The sequence below is a fragment of the Artemia sp. Qi Xiang Cuo genome, chromosome 7 (genome assembly GCF_049724085.1).
Source record: "Artemia sp. Qi Xiang Cuo chromosome 7, ASM4972408v1, whole genome shotgun sequence".
Taxonomy (NCBI): domain Eukaryota; kingdom Metazoa; phylum Arthropoda; class Branchiopoda; order Anostraca; family Artemiidae; genus Artemia; species Artemia sp. Qi Xiang Cuo.
The window spans coordinates 44,724,276-44,743,482 of record NC_142800.1 but is presented as its reverse complement, the minus strand read 5'-3'; the positions used below and the strand labels follow the sequence as shown (position 1 = coordinate 44,743,482).

General features: G+C 34.3%; 1 long non-coding RNA gene across 2 annotated transcripts in view; it reads left to right on the top strand.

Annotated features, from left to right (window-relative positions):
• Positions 1 to 16,710, top strand: part of LOC148950319 (uncharacterized) — a 42,243-nt gene extending 25,533 nt beyond the window's left edge. Inside the window, exon 6 of one of the 2 annotated variants that reach the window (XR_016141997.1) lies at positions 16,419 to 16,710. This is a non-coding gene — a long non-coding RNA (uncharacterized LOC148950319). The remainder of the gene's footprint in view (positions 1 to 16,418) is intronic. The other variant, XR_016141999.1, reaches the window with a different exon arrangement.
• The last annotated feature ends 2,497 nt before the right edge of the window (positions 16,711 to 19,207 follow it).

Below are 19,207 nucleotides of genomic sequence, written 5' to 3'. Positions count from 1 at the left end.
CGAGCGTCGCTCGTTCCCTGAAGCGGCAGCCTTGTATATATATGATTCTCGAATTGCGTATTAGAATAATTCTTTTTTGTCTTTAGTTTTAAGCCATGGGGTGGTTAATCAGCAATTTCAATTGAATTAAGCTATTCTGACGTGAGTTCCATTCCTCTTTACTGGTTATCCTTCATAGACCTATGACTTTATTGGACAACATTCTCCTGGGAGTTGATCGAAAATCCCAGCATTAGTTTTACTTATTTTTTATTTTATTTTTTTAGCGGCGCTGAAATAACACGTTCCTTCATTCCATTGTAACTTTGGTATGTCTTCTAACCACAGACTTCGTTGTGTAAAATTTAGTTTGAAATATTCAATTCCTCCTTGTTTATCTTTCACAAATACAAAAGTTTTTAGGATTTATATTCTCCTGGGAGGTGGTCGATAATCTCAGCATTATTTACATTCCATAAAAAAAAAAACATTCCAAAAAAGCAAAAAACATAAAATAACATTCCATTGTAATTTTAGTTTGTCTACTAACCGCAGATTTCGTTCTGCTAAGTTTTGTTTGCGATTCAGTGTGATTTTCGCGGCTGCTTGTTCGATGCCTTTTGTTTTAGCAGTTAGGAATCATTCCTCATTTTGCGTTATAGGTGCCAAAGATGATGCGGTCACTCTTGATGAAAAAAGGTCTAAGTTGCTCTTTAAATTCATTTAATGTGACGTCATTCCAATGAAAAGTATTTTCCCAAATTAAGTCTTTAAACAATTTTTTAAAACGTTAGTTTTTCAATTTTCAGAAAAAAAAATTTGAGCCGTTTTTGAGGAAAAATATAAATATATATACGCATTATTGCTTGCTTGAAGAGAGTATATATGTTTTCTGGAATGTATCTAATTTGCTTCGTCCCTTGGTCAGAATCGTTGCCGAGCTTAGAAATTTTGTACACATCCAAAAAAGTGTCATGAAACATTTGCTGTTAAATTAAATTTAGCATTATCAGTGGATGATTTATTGTCATCTATATGATTTGATATAGTTCAGTGAGATCGTCAACTTGGAGATGATATTTGCGTAGATTTTTAGGATTGTTTTTACGATCTGCTAATTAAATTTTTCACTAGCATCGGATGCCTTTATTGCTATCCATCTTAATAGTGCGTTGTAATCGTCAACTTATAGACGAAATTTGCCTGGGTTAATAGGATTCTATTTATTACCCACTTAAGAAATTTTTATGACAGTTATCAGACAGATTAGGTGAAGTATCAGCAGGTCGAAGGGCATTTCTCTTTCGTCTTCTGCTTAACGACTCGAGGGTTTCTAGCCAACCAATCAGCTTGTTTGAATTTTTGCTACTGTCATGTAATGAATCCTCTAATGATCGTCTCTGTGACGACCATCTCCTTACATTTATGATTACGTGAAGGTCCATCTTTAAGACTGACATGGAGGAAAGACTAATTCTTCAAAGAAAGGTAAAGAGCAATATTAAACTTAAAAGAAAAGTATAGCAATATAAAGAGCAATATGTGAACGTAAATACTTGAAGCCTAGGTGCAATTATATTTATGACTAAATCTCTTGTAAATAGACTTCAAAATGAACAAATGTTAAGCTGAATAGTAAGTTTCATATGGTGGATATTACTAAGGATGATTTGGCCAACCCGAACTAAATATAAAGTAAAGAATCTATCAAACTTAAAAACCAGCATAATATACCTCACATCAGATACCGGCTACAGTCCCTTTGGTAACCTAACTAATTTCTTAGACCATACTGCTTTTCCATTTACAAATTTAAAACAAATGAAAATATAGAAAAATGGGTATAATATTTTGAACAAACAGTGGACAAAAACAATAAAAACAAACTAATAATTAAAAAAAAGAAGACTATAATATTAAAAAAATATGCAAAATCCTTTTCTAATACAAATTTCTCGTTCTTTTCTTTCTTCTATCCTGTGGTATTTGGTTCATACTGAAGTATCCTAGATGCGGTGGCCGGCGTTTACCCCCCGGAAAATCCCCTCCCCCCGTGGAAAATAAGGCTTTCCGAATTTGAGAATTTTTTTTTTTAATTTCCGTAGGAGGAAGGAATTTTGTTACTTGTGTATTATGCGCCACTCACTCAAGTTCACGCTGTGTAAAATTCAAGAAAACCGGTTTTTCGTTATTTTCTTCGTTACTTTAGAAATAAATTTGGGCTATATATTTGCACTTGGGGGGGGGGGGGGGTAAAGTATAGCGGGTTTGCATGCAAAATGTGTTTGGTACAATTATTTTGCATATTAGATAGATAGATAAATAAGTGTATTCTAAAGCCAAATATACGGCCATGAACACAGTAAAATAACGTAAATGAAAGGCATAAATAATGTAAACTTTGATCAGCGATCATCATAAAACACTTAAATGAAACACTACGTTAATCTAATAATAGCATTTAATACTTGGAAAAATGGTCATTGAAAAAAAAAACATTTAAAAATACTTGGAAAAAACACTTAAGGAAACATTACATTTATTTTATACTGGGATTTTTTTTTTTTTAGTTAAACAAAATTTCCAGATTCCTCGCTATTCTTCTGTAATCTTTTAGTGGCTATATATTATGCCTAGAAAGGATTGTTTTCTGACTTCAAACTATCCAAATACTTTATCCCCCCCCCCCTATGTGCAAATATATAGCCCAAATCATATATTTCCCGTATATTCTGTCACTTGTCTCGTCTCGTGCTAAGCTGAAAAAAAAAACTAACGAAGAAACCGGTTTAGTTCTCAAGTTTTACGAAGCGTAAACTTGAGTGAGTTGCCCATAATACACAAGCAACAAAACTCCTTCCCCCTACGGAAATTAAAAATAAAACTCAAATAAGATTCTCAAACTTGGAAAGCCTTCTCTTCCACGGGGGGGGTATTTACCGGGGGTAAAGTATATGGACAGTTTGTAGTCAGAAAACAATTCTTTCTAGGTATATAACCACTAAAAAATTACAGAAGAATAGCGAGGTATCTGTAAATTTTTTTTAACTAAAAAAAATAAGAAGAAGAATCCCAGTATAAAGTAAATGTAATGTTTCATTTAAGTAATTTTTTCCAAGTGTTAAGTGTTTTTTTTTTGTTTTTTTTCAATGACCGTATTAAATGCTATTATTAGGTTAAATGTAATGTTCCATTTAAGTGTTTTATGATGATCGTTGATCAAAGTTTATGTTATTTGTGCTTTTCATTTATGTTATTTTACCGTGTTCATGGCCGTATACTTGGCTTTAAAATACACTTATTTATCTATCTATCTAATATGCAGAGTAATTGTACCAAACACATTTTGCATGCAGACCCGCTATACTTTACCCCCCCCCCTAATATTCCAATTTATAGTCCAAATTTATTTCTAAAGTAACGAAGAAACTTAACAAAATAAAACCGTTTTTCTTGAATTTTACACAGCGTGAACTTGAGTGAGTGGCGCATAAGCCACAAGTAACAAAATTCCTTCCCCCTGCGGAAATTAATAAACTCAAATTAAATTCTCAAATTTGGAAAGCCTTATTTTCCGGGGGGGTAATCGCCGGGGGGGGGACGCCAGGAACCCCTAGATGCAACCGCTCTGCTCGTTTCATTTTCTAGAAAATAATTTGTTACCTTCACATGTTTCTAACATAATCTTCCCACATTTCCTTTCACTACTCTTCTCTAACATTAAACTACTCAAATAAAATCTCAATTGAAAGAGAAAAAATCTTCCTATCGCTATCAAATACATTACCTCTGCGTTTCATAGCCACCATGATCTACTATTTGTCTACCCATATATCCTTTCATTTTATATTTCCCTATAACCCAAAAAGAAGGTTTCAATCGGTTTGTTTATTTTACAAATAATTCTCTTTTATTTCTTATTGCCCACGGTAGGAAGGGGCTCCTCCTCACTCTACTTTTTTTTCACTTCATAAAAAACCTTAACCATAACATCTAAAAGCCTTAATCAACGGAAAATAATATATAAAATAAAAGAAACCATTTTCAATAGCATTTTCTTGTACATCATCACGATTTGGCTAAAAATCCTTCAAAAAAGGAATAAAAATCACTATTATTTCTTATTGTCCACGACAAGAATGGGTTGCTCCCTTCTCACTGTACCTTTTTTTTTTTTTTTTTTTTTTTTTTTTTTTTTTTTTTCTTCAGGTTAAAACCTAACCATAACATCCAAAATCCTTAATCAACAGGAAAAAAAAATATATAAAATAAAAGAAACCAGCAGAAAAAAAATAAATAATAAACGCTATACAAAACAGACGAAAAGAAAACTTACGTTTAAATAAAAAAACAAAAACACTTCACAAACCACAAGATTTTTGTGTTCTTATCTCTTTTTTTTTATTATTATGCTTGGAAATTTACATGTTAAGATACAGAGGACTCTAATTTCCAAACAAATGATCAGGCTGAAGGGTACAAATGCCAGTGCACTAAAGATTGTCCTCGTTATTGTTGTTAATTAAACTTAGTATTTTAGCTGTTGATGCTTTTATTGCCATCTATGCAATATAACAGTTTGCTGATGTCAATATTAAAGATGGCATTCGCTTCGATTTGCAGGATTATTTTTGACCTGCTTTCAAAAATGTTTTGTGACAATAATCAGACAAATTAGATGGCAACTGGTTTAAGAGTATTTCATTTGAGTTTTTCAGCTTGTCATGTGAATTTTATCGCCAACCAATCAGCTTGCTTCAAATTTGGGCTACTGTCTTGTAATGGATCCTCTAGTAATCATCTTTGTGACGACCATCTCCTTACATATATTATAAGATGCCTTCTTGTAAGATAGAAAAAAGACTGATATAATTAGATATGACTAATCTAAAAAAAGTTTTTAAAAGAAAAGTAAAGCGTAATATTAAAACCTTAATCGAGCAGAAATAGAGCCATGATATATGATAAGCCAAACTTAATGTTGTTTCCTGTTTAAGTTTCTGATAGTTTTTTTTTTCATTTAGTTCTAGGATTTTAGTTTTTTTAAGGTAAGATGTTAATTCGATAGCCGAAACTCAATTTACCAGATTGTATTTTCAAAATTTACTTTGTTTTTTTTTATTATTATCATTGTTATTATGAGTATAAATTCGTCGAAAATAACTCAGAAACATGCAAAAAGCAAAATTTTACTATTTTGAAGTTTACATCACTCTTTTAAGAAAAAATCTCAGAAATAATGTAATCATTGTTCAGTGAGTGGGTCGAGCTGAAACTAGTGAAAAGGATGTAATAAGGATCTTGTCCCTTGTCAATTTAAAAAAAAAAAAAAAAACCTTACTGTTGTCAAATACATTACCCTTGCGTTCCATAGCCACCACACTCAGTCAATTTTTTTCTCCCTCTGCCCATTTACCCAACAATTCCAATTTAACATTTTCTTCTAACCAAAAAAAATATCATATACTAAGGTTTCAATCGGTTGACTTATTTAAGAAAAAATCACTTTTGTTTCTTATTGCCCACGACAAGAATGGGCTGCTCCCTTCTCACTGTGCTTTTTTTTTTTTTTTTTTTTTTTTTTTTTTCATGTTAAAACCTAACCCTAACATCCAAAAGCCTTAATCAACAGGAAATAATATACAAAATAAAAGAAACAAGCCTAAGCAAAACTTGAAAAAAACGAAGGTTTTTGTCTTGTGTATAAATTTTTTGTGTCCTTATCTTTGTTTTTTTTTTCATATTTTGCTTAGGCCATTTTACTTTCTTCATATTTACATATATATATATATATATATATATATATATATATATATATATATATATATATATATATATATATATATATATATATATATATATATATATATATATATATATATATATATATATATATATATATACGATGATTAAGGCTTCTTGATGTAACGGCAAAATATTCGGATTTTTTTTTTATTATTATTAAAATGGTTTAATTATTTTTGTTCCCCATCTTACTTAAAATATTATGCCCTTTTTTTCAATATTTTCATTTGTTTGACTTTTGATAACCTTAGTCTTACAAAGGCTTGTTGCACTAAAACATGCGTATCGAAGAAAAAAAATGTTTAATGTCTTTTTATAACCATATTGGAAGTCAAAGATATGTGATAGTTTTGGATATGTTTTTATCTTGGTTGTCCCGTACTTTGAAATCATACGGATTGTTCTCCTGGGCAAAGGCACCTCAGCTTTGTTTTGGACGGGGAGGGGGGCGCTGGGGGACCAAAAATCTAATTTTTGATAGGTATAAAACTTGCATCAATAAGTCTTCAGCTGAAAGTGGTTCTAAAATTAGGCCAAGGGTCACAGACTTGACGAAAAGGGGGACGGAAAAAACGGGCTTTTTTCGATCAGCTTGAAACTTGTATCCCCAAGTCCTTGGGCCTAGTGAACTCGAGACACCAAAAACTATTCGTTGGTCCAGAAATTAGGGAAAAAACTTCCCTGGGCGGATTGACACCTAAGTACGTAAATTTATCGCCTAAGAAGTCTATAAGTTTCACACTAAATTTTAGACTGGGTCTAGGAAGCTCTGGAAATAGCCTGTTTGGATTGAAATCTTGAGGACCACGGAACTGTTTTTTCGAATGCTTTGAAATTTACATCAGTAAGAAACACAGGATTCTAATTTGCAAACAAATGTTCAGGCTGAGGGGTAAACATTCCTCCAAAACGGAACAAAAAGACACCCATGTTTGTCAGGTAGCTGCAATTTTTTCATCTAAGGGGATGCCAATGCAATAAAATTATCCACGCTATTATTATTAATTAAATTTGGTGCTCTAGCTATTGATGCTTTTATTGCCGTCTATGCGATATGATGTAGTGCACTGATGTCAATATTACATATCAGGCATAGTTGGAACGTCCGAAAAAATTTGTACATTCTTCAGACAGTTTGCGTCACATCCTAGCTTTGCTCCGCCCTCGAATCATTGGTTAATGCTAAGTTAACCAAGAAAATGCAGAGGAAAATCTGACTGCCTTTAGGCAATCAACCCTCGCTGTCAAAGCGTACTTCTGAGAAGAAAGCGTACTGAGAATCAAAGCGTACTGAGCGAAGTAAAGAGCGAAGTTGAAACTTAAAATGGACAAAAATTATTACTTAATAGCCTATCTGATATATACAAATAAAACTAGTACAAATAAACCAACTAATTATGTATCCCTATGCTTTTAGGATTATAAAAAAGTAGTTCTTTACTGAAAACACAAAAGTCAAGTATAAAAAACAAGAATATTGATTTGAGAGTCAAAAGTGAGTATGTAGGCTAACAGCAATAAACTAATCTATTAAGCTTTTCATAGTGTTACGCCAGTTGTGACATCAGTAACTTTCAATATACAATTGAAATTATCTCCAGAACATAAGCGTAAAATTAAGTATTTTTTTTAATAACGGCGAAGTAATTGAACAGCATACAGAATATTGGATTGAATTATCAGGTATAATTTTAGTCTCGCCAGCTATAATACCAATAGTAAGTAGTATAAGGTCTGAAATTGTAAGAAATATACTTTAGTATTACTTGAAATGAAGATCAAATAAGATATAATATGAACTCTGGAAATCCGATTATTTCTCTCTATACAACAGTTATTTTTAAGCTATAATACAAATTCTAAAGGTAGTATATAGTCCTAATACTATCAAGAAGGCTTTACTTCGAACTTTTGTACAAACTAATCATGGCATGTCCTTTTCAGAATCAAAACGATAGCCAGTCATTGAACTGAGCCATTGTGCAGAAGTGACACCATATTAAATGTAAAAAAATGAATAAAGCAACAATCCTAAAATGGATTATTGCTTTATCTTAAAAGGGATTGATCATATTTCTATTCTGTAAAAAGTGTCCTTAATTGGTTTGCTTTTACTGTACAAAAACTCCTGTATTATTTTGTGTTTTCAGTAAAGCGCTAGCTTTTTGATAAACATAAAAGCATAGGTAAACATGGTTTATTTGTACTAGTTTTATTGATATATATTAGATACCCTGTGAAGTAATAATTTTTGTACGTTTTAAGTTTCAACTGCGCTCTTTGCCTCCCTCAGAAAAATTTTTTTTTTTTAATTAATCACATGTTAGAGTCAAAATGGTAATATTTTTAGCTTCAAATGGTATAAACTATGCCATTGGGGATAACATGACCCCCCCCCACAGTCCCTGGGGAAAGGTATGTAAGTTATGAATTTTCCCCATTGTTTACATATAATTTTTTATTGGGAAGTATATATACACTTTCTGGGGGGGGGGTGAATTTTCTGCTATGAAGACTCCACGGGGAGAATTTTCCGTGGAGAGGGAAATCTCCGCGGGGGGGGGGGGGGAACTTTCCTGTGGAAATTTTAGACGTGGGCAATTTGCCAGAATTTCTATACAAAATTGTTTCTATTTGTCTTACTTTATCGTTGCCGACTCAATTTTACACGTGGAGATGTTAGAAGAATCGTCCGGGGGGAATTTTTACCGGGTTGGAATTGTCTAGAATACCTCTCCGTAGGGGGGGGGGGGAATTTTCTACCAGAGAAATTCTCCATAGGAGAGTTTTCCATGGGACAAATTTTCCATTCGGAACTTTCTGCGGTAACAACTTTCTACTACGGTTGGCTGTGGGGCTATTTGCTGGAAAGCTTTTCAGCTTTTCCATGGATGAGAAGATTTCCGGTATGATTTTAAAGACAATCAGAAATAAGTCTTTTTCATTGAAAGTGCGTTAAGAAAAAAAATTCCCCTGGATTCGTCTGAAAGGGATTTTCCGGGTGGAATTTTCATCTAGAATGGAATTGCCTGGGAGAAAATTCCCTGGAGGGGAGGGGGTAGTTAAGTATATAGAACTTTTCATGGAGGAATTATCCGTGGCTGATGAAATTTTAAAGGAGGGGGGGCAGATTTTCTGGTAATATTTAAAAATGGTTCGAAATTAAATATAAAAATAAGTTTTTTTCAACTGAAAAAAATGAGCCACATCAAAATCTAAAACTAGCAGAAATGATTATGTATATGAAAGGAGTTGACCCCTCCTCAAGATCTTGTTCTTTACGCTAAAGTTTGATTTGTTGGTCTGACTCCTTAAGAACGACTCCTGAAACACAATGACCGTTTAATTAGAATAGTAAGATTTTTTAACTCTATAAAAAACACAAACTGTATATAGTACCGTAGAAAGGGGTAACTTTGAACGTTAGGGGTAACTCTGAACAAAATCAGTAACAAACATTAAGCCCTCTATCGCACGACGGTGGAATTGCTCGTTCGAACTTATTACTAGATTATTGCTAGATGGCGTCTGAATCAGTTGGTAGTTCTTGAAACCAGCATCTGACAAAATCTTATCTTGTGAATTGCAAGAAAATTTGAGCAGTTAAAAATGTGAAAAAGTGCTAAAAGCAAGTTACCCTTTTTTACTTAGATTAGCTAAACTATGACTTTCATTTTTGACATTTTTCTATAGCTGAGGAGCCGAATGGTTAGGTTTTCTGGTAAAATCTCTTCCTAATTCCATAGGTTCAATATGGCGGCAGTGTTCAATGTTTCCCGCAAGTATTTGTTTTTTCGGGGTAACTTTGAACAAATTAGCCTTGTCTTTCTACAATATGGATTTCAATGTTCTGTGCTGGCCAATTGCTAAAATTTGCGTTGAATTGGTGTAATAACAATTTATTTTTAACCCACTTTAAGCAAAGCAAGTGGAGTAAATTACACTAAAAAGATTACACTAAAATTGTTTGCTCTGCTATTCTGACCTTTAGGTATCTGTTGATACCAGGAAAACGCAAATCAAGTTCAGCTGTTAAACTTGGTTTTAACTACTGATTACATTTTGGACCAGTTCCTAATTCTTTCAGGCCTACTTTTGTTTCTTCTTTGATGGAAGTCCGTTTGCAATCAATGGGAGTGGTGGGGTAAATCTCATCTACCAAAATTGAAGTTTCTGTATTACCTTGCTCTAATAGAGCTTTCATGAATAATTTGAAAGAGTCTGACAATTGTTGATAAAAATTGGTGGGATTTCTCCTGTTTCTTATGGGAAAACCTACAAGTGTAAAACTATTTGAGTCATAGATAATATTCCTTTGAAATTTTTGGTTTTATTTCCTTCTCGTTTCATCGTTGTCAAATACCCCTCTGAAATAATGAATGAAACAAAGTAAGCAATATTCCCAATGATATGTTGAAATGCAGAAGGCGAACTGCTTCCACCATTTGTGTGCAATTAAGCTGAGGATATGTTTAGCTCATGGCGTAAAGGAGGCCCTAAAAGAGCTCGGTATGCTGTATCTAAGTCCGGATGGTTTGAGAGGGAAGTTTTTGAGGAGTGGGTTTATGTCGCTGGCACTCCCTCACCTGAAGAAGAGGGCGGGAGTGAAAGTTTTGTTGGGTGACAACCTGTCTTCCCACTTTTCTGCCAAAGTGTTGAAAGTCGGCAGAGAAAACAACATTTGATTTGTATGCCTCCCCCCAAACACTACAGATATACTGCAACCAATGGACGTTGCTTTTTTCGCTCCAATGAAAAGAGCATGGAGGAAAATGCTTGATGATTACAAAATGGACAACCCAAACGAAACCGCGGTAAGAAAAGACAATTTCCCCCAGCTTTTAAAGCTACTCCTGGAAATTCTAGCCACAAATGGAAAAGCATTTCTCAAAAATAGCTTTGTCAAGTGATTTTAACGCTCCAGAGTCCTCCAGGACCACCCACTTTCGGCCCAGCATACACTGCACAAGGTTGCAAACAACGTCAGAAAAGTTTTATTGGATGTCCTGCAAGCCCGCAGATTTAAAAAGTCTGTGAGGACGCAAACGTCTTAGCGTCACACCAGGGAAAAGTATTGGAGAAGCGGAGGATTCAAGTCATTAAGTTGCGAGTCTGACATGACTGACGTCCCAACAGGATGCGAGAGCGAGTCTGAAATGGAAGTTGATGAGTCAGTGAGCGCTGGGCTCTCTATGCTGTCAAGCGGGGCAGTAGCCACAGTGGGTTCAAACTACCTCCCCCAATCTCCGTGGATGGACGTTGGTTCATCGCGAAGCTCTTCATGGGCCGTATTTACAAGTATTTTGTAGTTTTGGAGGTAGATGCTCCTTCCTCTTACGGCTTGCTAACTGTGATCTGCCGGCGAAAAAACAAGAATGGATCCTTCTATTTTCCCAGGGTCAAAGACTCAGCATCCTTCTATTTTCCCAGGGTCAAAGACTCAGCATCAATCCATCATGACTAGGTACAGGGAGATCTTCCAGCCCCCTGACTCACTCACGGCGCAAAATTTGTATTTTATCATGACTTTGGTCAGCTGATACTGCACTAATTTGACTCTGATTTGCCTTTTTAATTTAGAAGTAATGCTTTTCTCCCAGTAAACGAGTTTTTTTTTTTAACTGGAAGTCTTACGCCAGAAGAACTCATTGACTGTTTAAAGTTACCTGTTGAAGTGTTTAAGTGTTGAAAGTTAAACACCCCTTGAGGTAACTTTGAACAGGATTTTTAGATAGGTGTAGCTCTTACAACAAAGACTAGTAGTTTGAGACAGTAGCCATTCGGTGCAGAATGACGTATTCCCCAAACGCCAAAAATAGTTTTTGAGTAAATACTAGTTTAAAGAAAAATATCGCAAAAAACCTCAATTTTTCACGATTTTTAGTTCAAAGTTACCCCGTTCCACGGTATTGGTTATTGGTAGTATATATAGTAATGTATACTGGTAATGTATATATAATATATAGTATTGGTTTTTGGTAAGTAACAAACTGTAAGTAAGGAGCGATGCGGCTCAATAATAACCAAAACTCTTAAGAAACAGAGTTTTGATAGCAATAGATACATTGAAAGAATCAAATTTTGATTCTGATTTAGAATATGAATAATTAATCAAATTTAACGGTAGGCTACCCATTAAAAGTTAAGAGCCCAAGAAAATTTGCCCAATTTTAAAAAGGGGGAAAACACCCCCAAAAAATCAAGTGATCTTAAAATTTGTTTTCAGTAAAATGTGAAAGAAAATATTACTGAAGTGCACTAGAACTACCTAATCAGTTTATTTCTCGTATGATAATTCAAGTAAAGTTTTTTCTTAAGGTGTATGTCGACCAGGGTTGCCACCCTGGCCAGGAAGAATTTACTAAATCTGAGAGGAAAAATTTACTAAATCGCATCTGTTTTTACTAAATGCTCAAAAAAAATTTTTGAGCACGCGCACCATCAAGAATCGATTTTCACTATAAGAGGATAATCAATGGGATTTTCACAAATCTTTTTTTGCTTTTTTCTTATTTTTTTCTCTTTTCTTCTTTTCTTTCGTTTTCATAGTATGATTGAAAATTCCGGGAACCTATAAGTTCAAAAATCCTTTTTTTTTTCTTTTTTTTTATCATTTGAATGTACTGCTGGATAGGCTTCATATTACAGATGCGGTGTATCCAAGACGTCAAACAATAGTCTGGAATCTTCGATTCTGTAAATCCTGCTGGTGAAGCCCGGCTTTAGATTTATCAATGGTCTTCAGGTCATAAAATTCAGATGTATTGAAAATTAAATAACAATCAACGAAGATGAAATGCTACAACTCATATTCACCAAGCAATTCAGGTGATGGGGTGCTTTGAATCTGAGGTGTGTTTGGAAGTGGCGGCTTTTGAAATGTGTCCCCCAGTTTCCGATTTTAGGTTTGAAATCTAAACCCTTCAATTTTGCATTTTTACGAGGAAATTTGCCACTTTTAAAACACTAATTGAGCTGGTTTTTAAATAAGGGAAAAGCTGCAATAAATTTTAAAGCAATTAATTTAGGATTTTTTGAACTGATTTTTTCGGATTCTCTTTCGTTCGTATTCAAGGGAATCAAAAACCAATACAATATATGTCAAATCAAAACGGAAAAGACATAATTGACTACCAGTTTAATTGTAAAAATAGATAAGTTAAAAAGTGCACCTAAAATTGGATTAGGATTGCCAAGAGAAAGAAACTTTACACTACATACAATAATTAGTTTAAAAATATATAATTGCGTCAATATTCTTCAGGTCAGGCAAATCATTCAAATTGAAAAGTAAGAAGAAAAATATGTAGTCACAATTAAAAAAAAGTTGCACTTAAAAGGCTTTAACCGTCCTCGGCCTCATCCGAATCTAAAGTATTCACTAGTGTCGAATTCTGAATAAAGGGATCTACTTGTTTCCATTTCTTGATAGCCCGAGTCAAATTGCTGGGGATCGCCCAGTCATGTACTCCTTGACGACCTGAGAACAAGTTACTTTGTATTCATCAGGGACGAAACACTCGAGACATTTAGCCTATTCCGGTTTTTAGTTCTGATGACCGACAAAATCAAGAACTGTCTCTGTGCTCCAGCACTTGGATGGGGGAAGGTGCAGAGAGTCAGAAAGAACTTGGGCAAGTATGGAAAAAGTTCGTTTCCAGCAGCGTCTTTAAAAAGGGACAAGGCTAACTAACAAACGTAGCAGCTGTTATGGCAGTCTGGGAAAATTTTCTGAAAATAGATTAAGCCAGCATACCAGTCCTGATTTTAAATAGTTTGCCTTTCAAAGCGAGTATCAAGAAGAAGCCAAAAGAGAAGTGTAAATTTTTAAGTGCTGGAGTTGACGCGAAATCGTAAGAATGAGAGCTATAGAAGCCATAATATCTAACGTAATAGAAAACAGATTTTAAATTGAATGGACCCTAATTTTTCCCCCTGAATTCATGGAAAATATCAACTGCTTCGCTTGTGATAAATAATGAATTTTTACTAGATTTTGGGAAATCTAATAAATCCCCGAATCTTACTAGATTTTTTTTTTTTTTACTAGATCTAGTAAAATCCTACTGACGGTGGCAACCCTGAGGTTGACACAAAGATTCTTCTTACAAATACTGAACACGTCGTATTCAGTAGCTCTGTATAAATTTAAAATCACATTTAATAATTTATCGATTCTCCTTTTCCGCAAAGGATTTGGCATATTAATTCCTTTTATTTAATAGGACAACCTATTAAGATCGACAAGAATAGAGTTGTCAAGATTTTCAGATAGTGTTGTTTTCATTTTTGAGGATCTCACGCCCTTTTCGAAATCCCAAAAAAATTGTTTCACTGCAACATTTTACTATTAATGTTAATTGAAATAATAATCACCATTCCTTATATTTGCTAAAAATGACAATCTTTTCTTACTAAAAATTCTTTTTTTTTTTCGAAACGCCTTTTATAGTTTTGGTTACAATAGGCTGCAGTTTGCTATTTACGAGGTTGCAGCTCCCGCTACCGCGAATACAGCAGCAGCTGGCCACCTACTTAATTAGCCATCTTATGACGGAACGATCAGTTGAATGATAAGGAAATTGTCAGTTCACGAGAATATTTGCTTTTGTTAATTTTCTTCCATTACTCAAGAAAGTTTAATTTCAACTTTGACAATTAGTGTTTAGTATGTCGTTAATTGAATTGGATTGAGCTATTATGATTTGTTACACTTTTGGAGCAATTTTTTCTAAGGTATTTTATTTTTCTTTGTTAAGTTAGAACAGCCTGCTTCCCACAATCCATGAATGAAGTTAAAGAAATTTCTTTCCTCAGTTTTACGATAATAATCTTGCTGATTTTTGGTAATTTAATTTATTTAAACGAAAATTTCAACAAAAACTGGAAACGTAGGTAGAATTTTATATTAGAAGGGGCACAACACTTAGAGGGGAGGTGGGGTACAAAACAGGTTAATTACATGTATTATAGTATAAATTGAAGACATCTCAGCGTTTTGGGGCCCCATTCCCCCTTGATCTTCCATGATTAACTGTCAATGTGGAATGCTTAATTTTTTTTATGTTGACAAACCAGATATAGAAGAGATTTAAGCAATTATTACATAAGCTGACCTTTCTGGTATTAAAAAAAACCACTATCATAGAGCTTCGGAATCTTAGTTTCCTTTTTTTGCCATTTGCCATGTGTTTATCAGGTTGTGGCACACTATTGACCCCGTTCCAAACCAAATAACCAGCGACACAGGGACTGGAACCCCTAACCTCAGGGTTTCAAGTCTGGAGCGCTAACTACTTGGCTAGGACTATTAAAAAAGGTATTTTAAAAATACTAGGAGGGAGGGCAAAAATCTAGGCATGTGGTCACTCCCCAATTGAAGCCTTTGGACAGTGATATTTTTTCTTGTGGTCATCCTAGTTATATCCCTGGTAAAACCGAAATTTACCTTCCTGAGACGGAATTACAAGTAAGTTTACATTTCTAAGCCTAAAATTTGGTAACAGCGAACGGTTAATAGTAAAGTACTGAATGCCAAATTTGATATTGTCTTCGAATTGTTACCGATGCCATAAAAAAAACACTAACAACAAATGTTCAGTATTTTGAATCGTACTGGAACAGAAATGGAATCTGGATTTGAATAGAGTTGGAACCAGCGAAATTTGAACGTAGTTAACCTCTAATTTAAACGTCACAAATATATTTAATGTCCTTGGATATTACGTCGATCCAGGGGTGGCTGAAAGTTAAAAGTTTTACTTCTCGAAGCTTAATCTATTTCTTGTAATATGAACTGTACTAAAGACAATTGAATTAATAGCTTAAACGTTTTGAATTTTAAAGCCAATACAAAAGGAAGTATTTAGCCTTTTTCACCAGGTTATTGACGTGTTATAATAATAATGAACAATTTTCTCTGTTTTTGTATGTAATTAGTCGTTGGTAAAGAAATCCCTAATTTGAAAACTTTCCAACGAAATTATTTATGTGAGTTGAACATCCTACTTCCCAGAGACAAATGCGATCCGTGGCCGTATATCCCTTCGTTGCCTAATATTCCCTGTGAGATTCCTTTGTAAATACTTCAGATTGACTAAAATCGAGCAAAACAAAACGGCAAGAAAAATACGGTGCAAAAAACGATAATGAAAAAAAAAGAATGATAAGGAAAGCAGACACAAATCCTTGTAATAGAAGGGTTTTGAAAAAGCAACTTTTGATATCTATCATATCTAAATATTTTCTCACCTAAAGCAACTGATGTTTGGAAATGTTTTTATCTCTGATTTAGTAAAGCCAGTGTTGATCTTGGAGGATATCTGCTAATTATTCCAGTTATGAGTCGAATTGAATGAAGGTCCTATGTTAAATCCGTCCAGTTTTGAATTACAATTTATAATTTTTCCTGGTTAAAAGCAGGTCGCAACTTGGAGCATATTTTTGAGTGGGGCTCCGATATATTCGTAGCGTAAGCGATCAGTAAGCATTGGTTGTGTTCAAAGGTCATGTTCAAAAGTCAAAAAATATTTTATGTGAAAAAGAAAGCTATTCCAAGGATTAATAGAGTGACCTGATTGCGTGCTCTGTTTTAAGTCGAAACTTCCCAAATGATTTAATTTTTTTTATTTAAGGGTTCTATGGATAAGCAATAGGTAAAGCAGACAATTTTTCACTGACATTTTTCATTAGAAAGCGGATCATAAAGCCAGGAATACAGAGAATGATGTTATCCGTGACCAAGAAAAAAAAATAGTTTGTTCAAATTACTGGTGATTTAAAGGTGTAAAAAAAGTTATTGTTGTGTGCAATTTCACAAAATAAAGATGTTTACATATCCTGGAGCTTTATAATAAGATGGACTGCTAAGATTTGAAGAAGAAGGTATATACCTCTTGACTGTTCAATTGTCTCGCTGCTACTGAATTGGAAGATATTATATATTACTTTGATTGTCAGGTATGGTCAAAATAGAGAAATGCTTATACTTGTCGTTTACACTATAACTTATTGTTTTTTAATCCTTGAAGTACCAAGGACATAAAAGAAAAACACTTAACAACCTCCCGGGCCCTTCTTCGGTCCATTCATATCTGAAAACAGCTATTCCTGTTATTTTTCTTCTACTTTTTTATCAATCTATTGTCAGGACATGACCACATTTTCATCAGTGTTGCCAAGTTCAACCGTCAAAAGTGAAAAAAAAATTAAACTAAATAAATTTGACAATGCTTTTCGTCTGATAAAACTTGAACACTAGCAATGCGTCGAATCTCAAGACAAATATATATACCATGGAAATTTGTACGTTCCTAAGCTATTTGGTGTTTTTTTTTTGTGCTAGCGACTACCGAAGAAATGTTTTTTCTTTTTTTTAGTTTAGAAAGGGACATATTAAATCTTTAAATTCCCGAATTTTTATTTGTTAAGAAATACGAGGTTGCGAAAGTTTTCATCTAATCATTTCAAACAATCAGCTTTCAGTTACACTGTCCTTAGATAAGATATTTATTTAAAAAAATGACTATCACAAGCCCTGAAAGGCCGAATTTGCATTTCGGAGTCATAAAAAGAAAATCATAAAAATAGCACAACAACTAAGAAACTGGCTATACAATGCCAAAAACAACAATATCAGAAAGGCAAAGCCATTCATTAGTCAAAAAAAAGCGTCAAATGTAAGAAAGTTATAAAGGTTAAAACTAAAACAAAACTAAAAAAGAGTGAGATAAAAAAAAAGCGTTAAAAGGGTTTAAAAGAGAACATATAAACAAGCGGGAGGGAACAAAAGAACCAAACGGACACAAACTTGGGCATCACCAGTATCCAAAAAACAAAACAAAAAAAAGCAAAAAATCTAGTGGTTTATTTTATCAGTAATGAAGGGGACAAAGGTTTTTTCATACCTGGAGGTCAAGCAACGGATAGGAGACAAGATAGGTACGGTTTCAGAAACAGTACGTGGCAGGCGGTGTCTGAATGGGGAATGTCTTTTGGGGAAAATGTTTTCCGTGCGAAGGTTTATTATTGCATTTTTTGCAAAACGGAGGCACATCGTTCCTCTCCTGTGCTCAAGAGTTTCCAACTTGGCCTTTTTTTAGAAGGAGTGAGTATGGTACCATAGCTTCTTTAAAATTATTCTTAGGGCTCTTTTTGAATAGATTCAATTTTTTCTGATTTCATCACGGGAGATGCCAAACTGGACAAGCATATTCAAGATGCGGGCAGACAAAGGAAGTATAGACCCTTAAAGAATAGGATGGGGGGACGTTAAATTTATTCAAGAGCTTAAGGAGAGACATGGACGCATTAGCTCTATGGACAATATCTTTCACGTGAATATCCCACTTCAAATTAGAGGAAATTGCAACCCCAAGTAATTTAAAGGAAGACACATAAATATCTGGGGGGATTGTGGTAGGAAAGAAATTGGCAATATCATAGATCTAGAGGGGTTTACTCTCATGTCTAACTCCGGAGAATCATCTGCCATATCACTGAAAATACTCATAGGGTTACTTACTAAGCTTCCGTAGTAGGTTTCAACAACCGTTAGCTCATCTACAAATTTTCATCTGGCGGGAAATTTCTTAGCGATGCTATTTGTCATGACAGAAAAAAAGGAGGGGACTTAGGAGAGTATCTTGGGGTATTCCGCTGTTTATAGGGAGAGGGCTGGAATAATGTTTATTATATTTGACTAACAGTGATCTAGTTGATAAAAAGGAGGCTACCAATAATTTAACCAGGAAAGAATCAATATTGAAATCAGTTACAAGTTTATCAACTAAAACATTGTGGTTAACAAGGTCAAATACTTTTTGAAGGTAAATGGAAATTAAATTTAGCCAGCAATTAGGTTTTTCGAGAATTTTCCCAACTGAGTCAATAAGAAAAACAAGGTAATGGGAAGTAGAGGTGGATTTGATGCTCCCGAATTGTCTCAGGTCAGTGAGAGGTAGGATTTTCTCCTTTAGCCAATCTGCGAGGAATTCTTCATATAGCTTAGAGAAAATGAAAGTGAGTGAAATAGGATGAACACCTTCAAAATCAGGTTTTCCGTCTTTCTTTTTCAAGGGGGTTGTGGAACTCTGCTTCCAAATTTGTGGATATTGGCCAGACTCAGTAATCTCATTGAAAATAACAGACAAGGGCTTTGCGAGACAGTCACTGAAAGCGCTAATAAGAGGAAACGGAATATCTGAAGGGCAGACACTTGTTTTGCGTAATTTCCCAATTCTTCTTTCGATCTCAGACGGAGATATGGAGGGGAAAACAGGCGTGAGAACATCAGTAGGTAATTAATAAGACAATGCTGGGAGGCTCTGGACGATGGAAGCAAGGGACTTGTTAAGATTATTAGCAGTAACTTCTGGGGATTCAGGTAGGTTGAAGTCAAGCTGGTCTAGACTCCTACCTCACA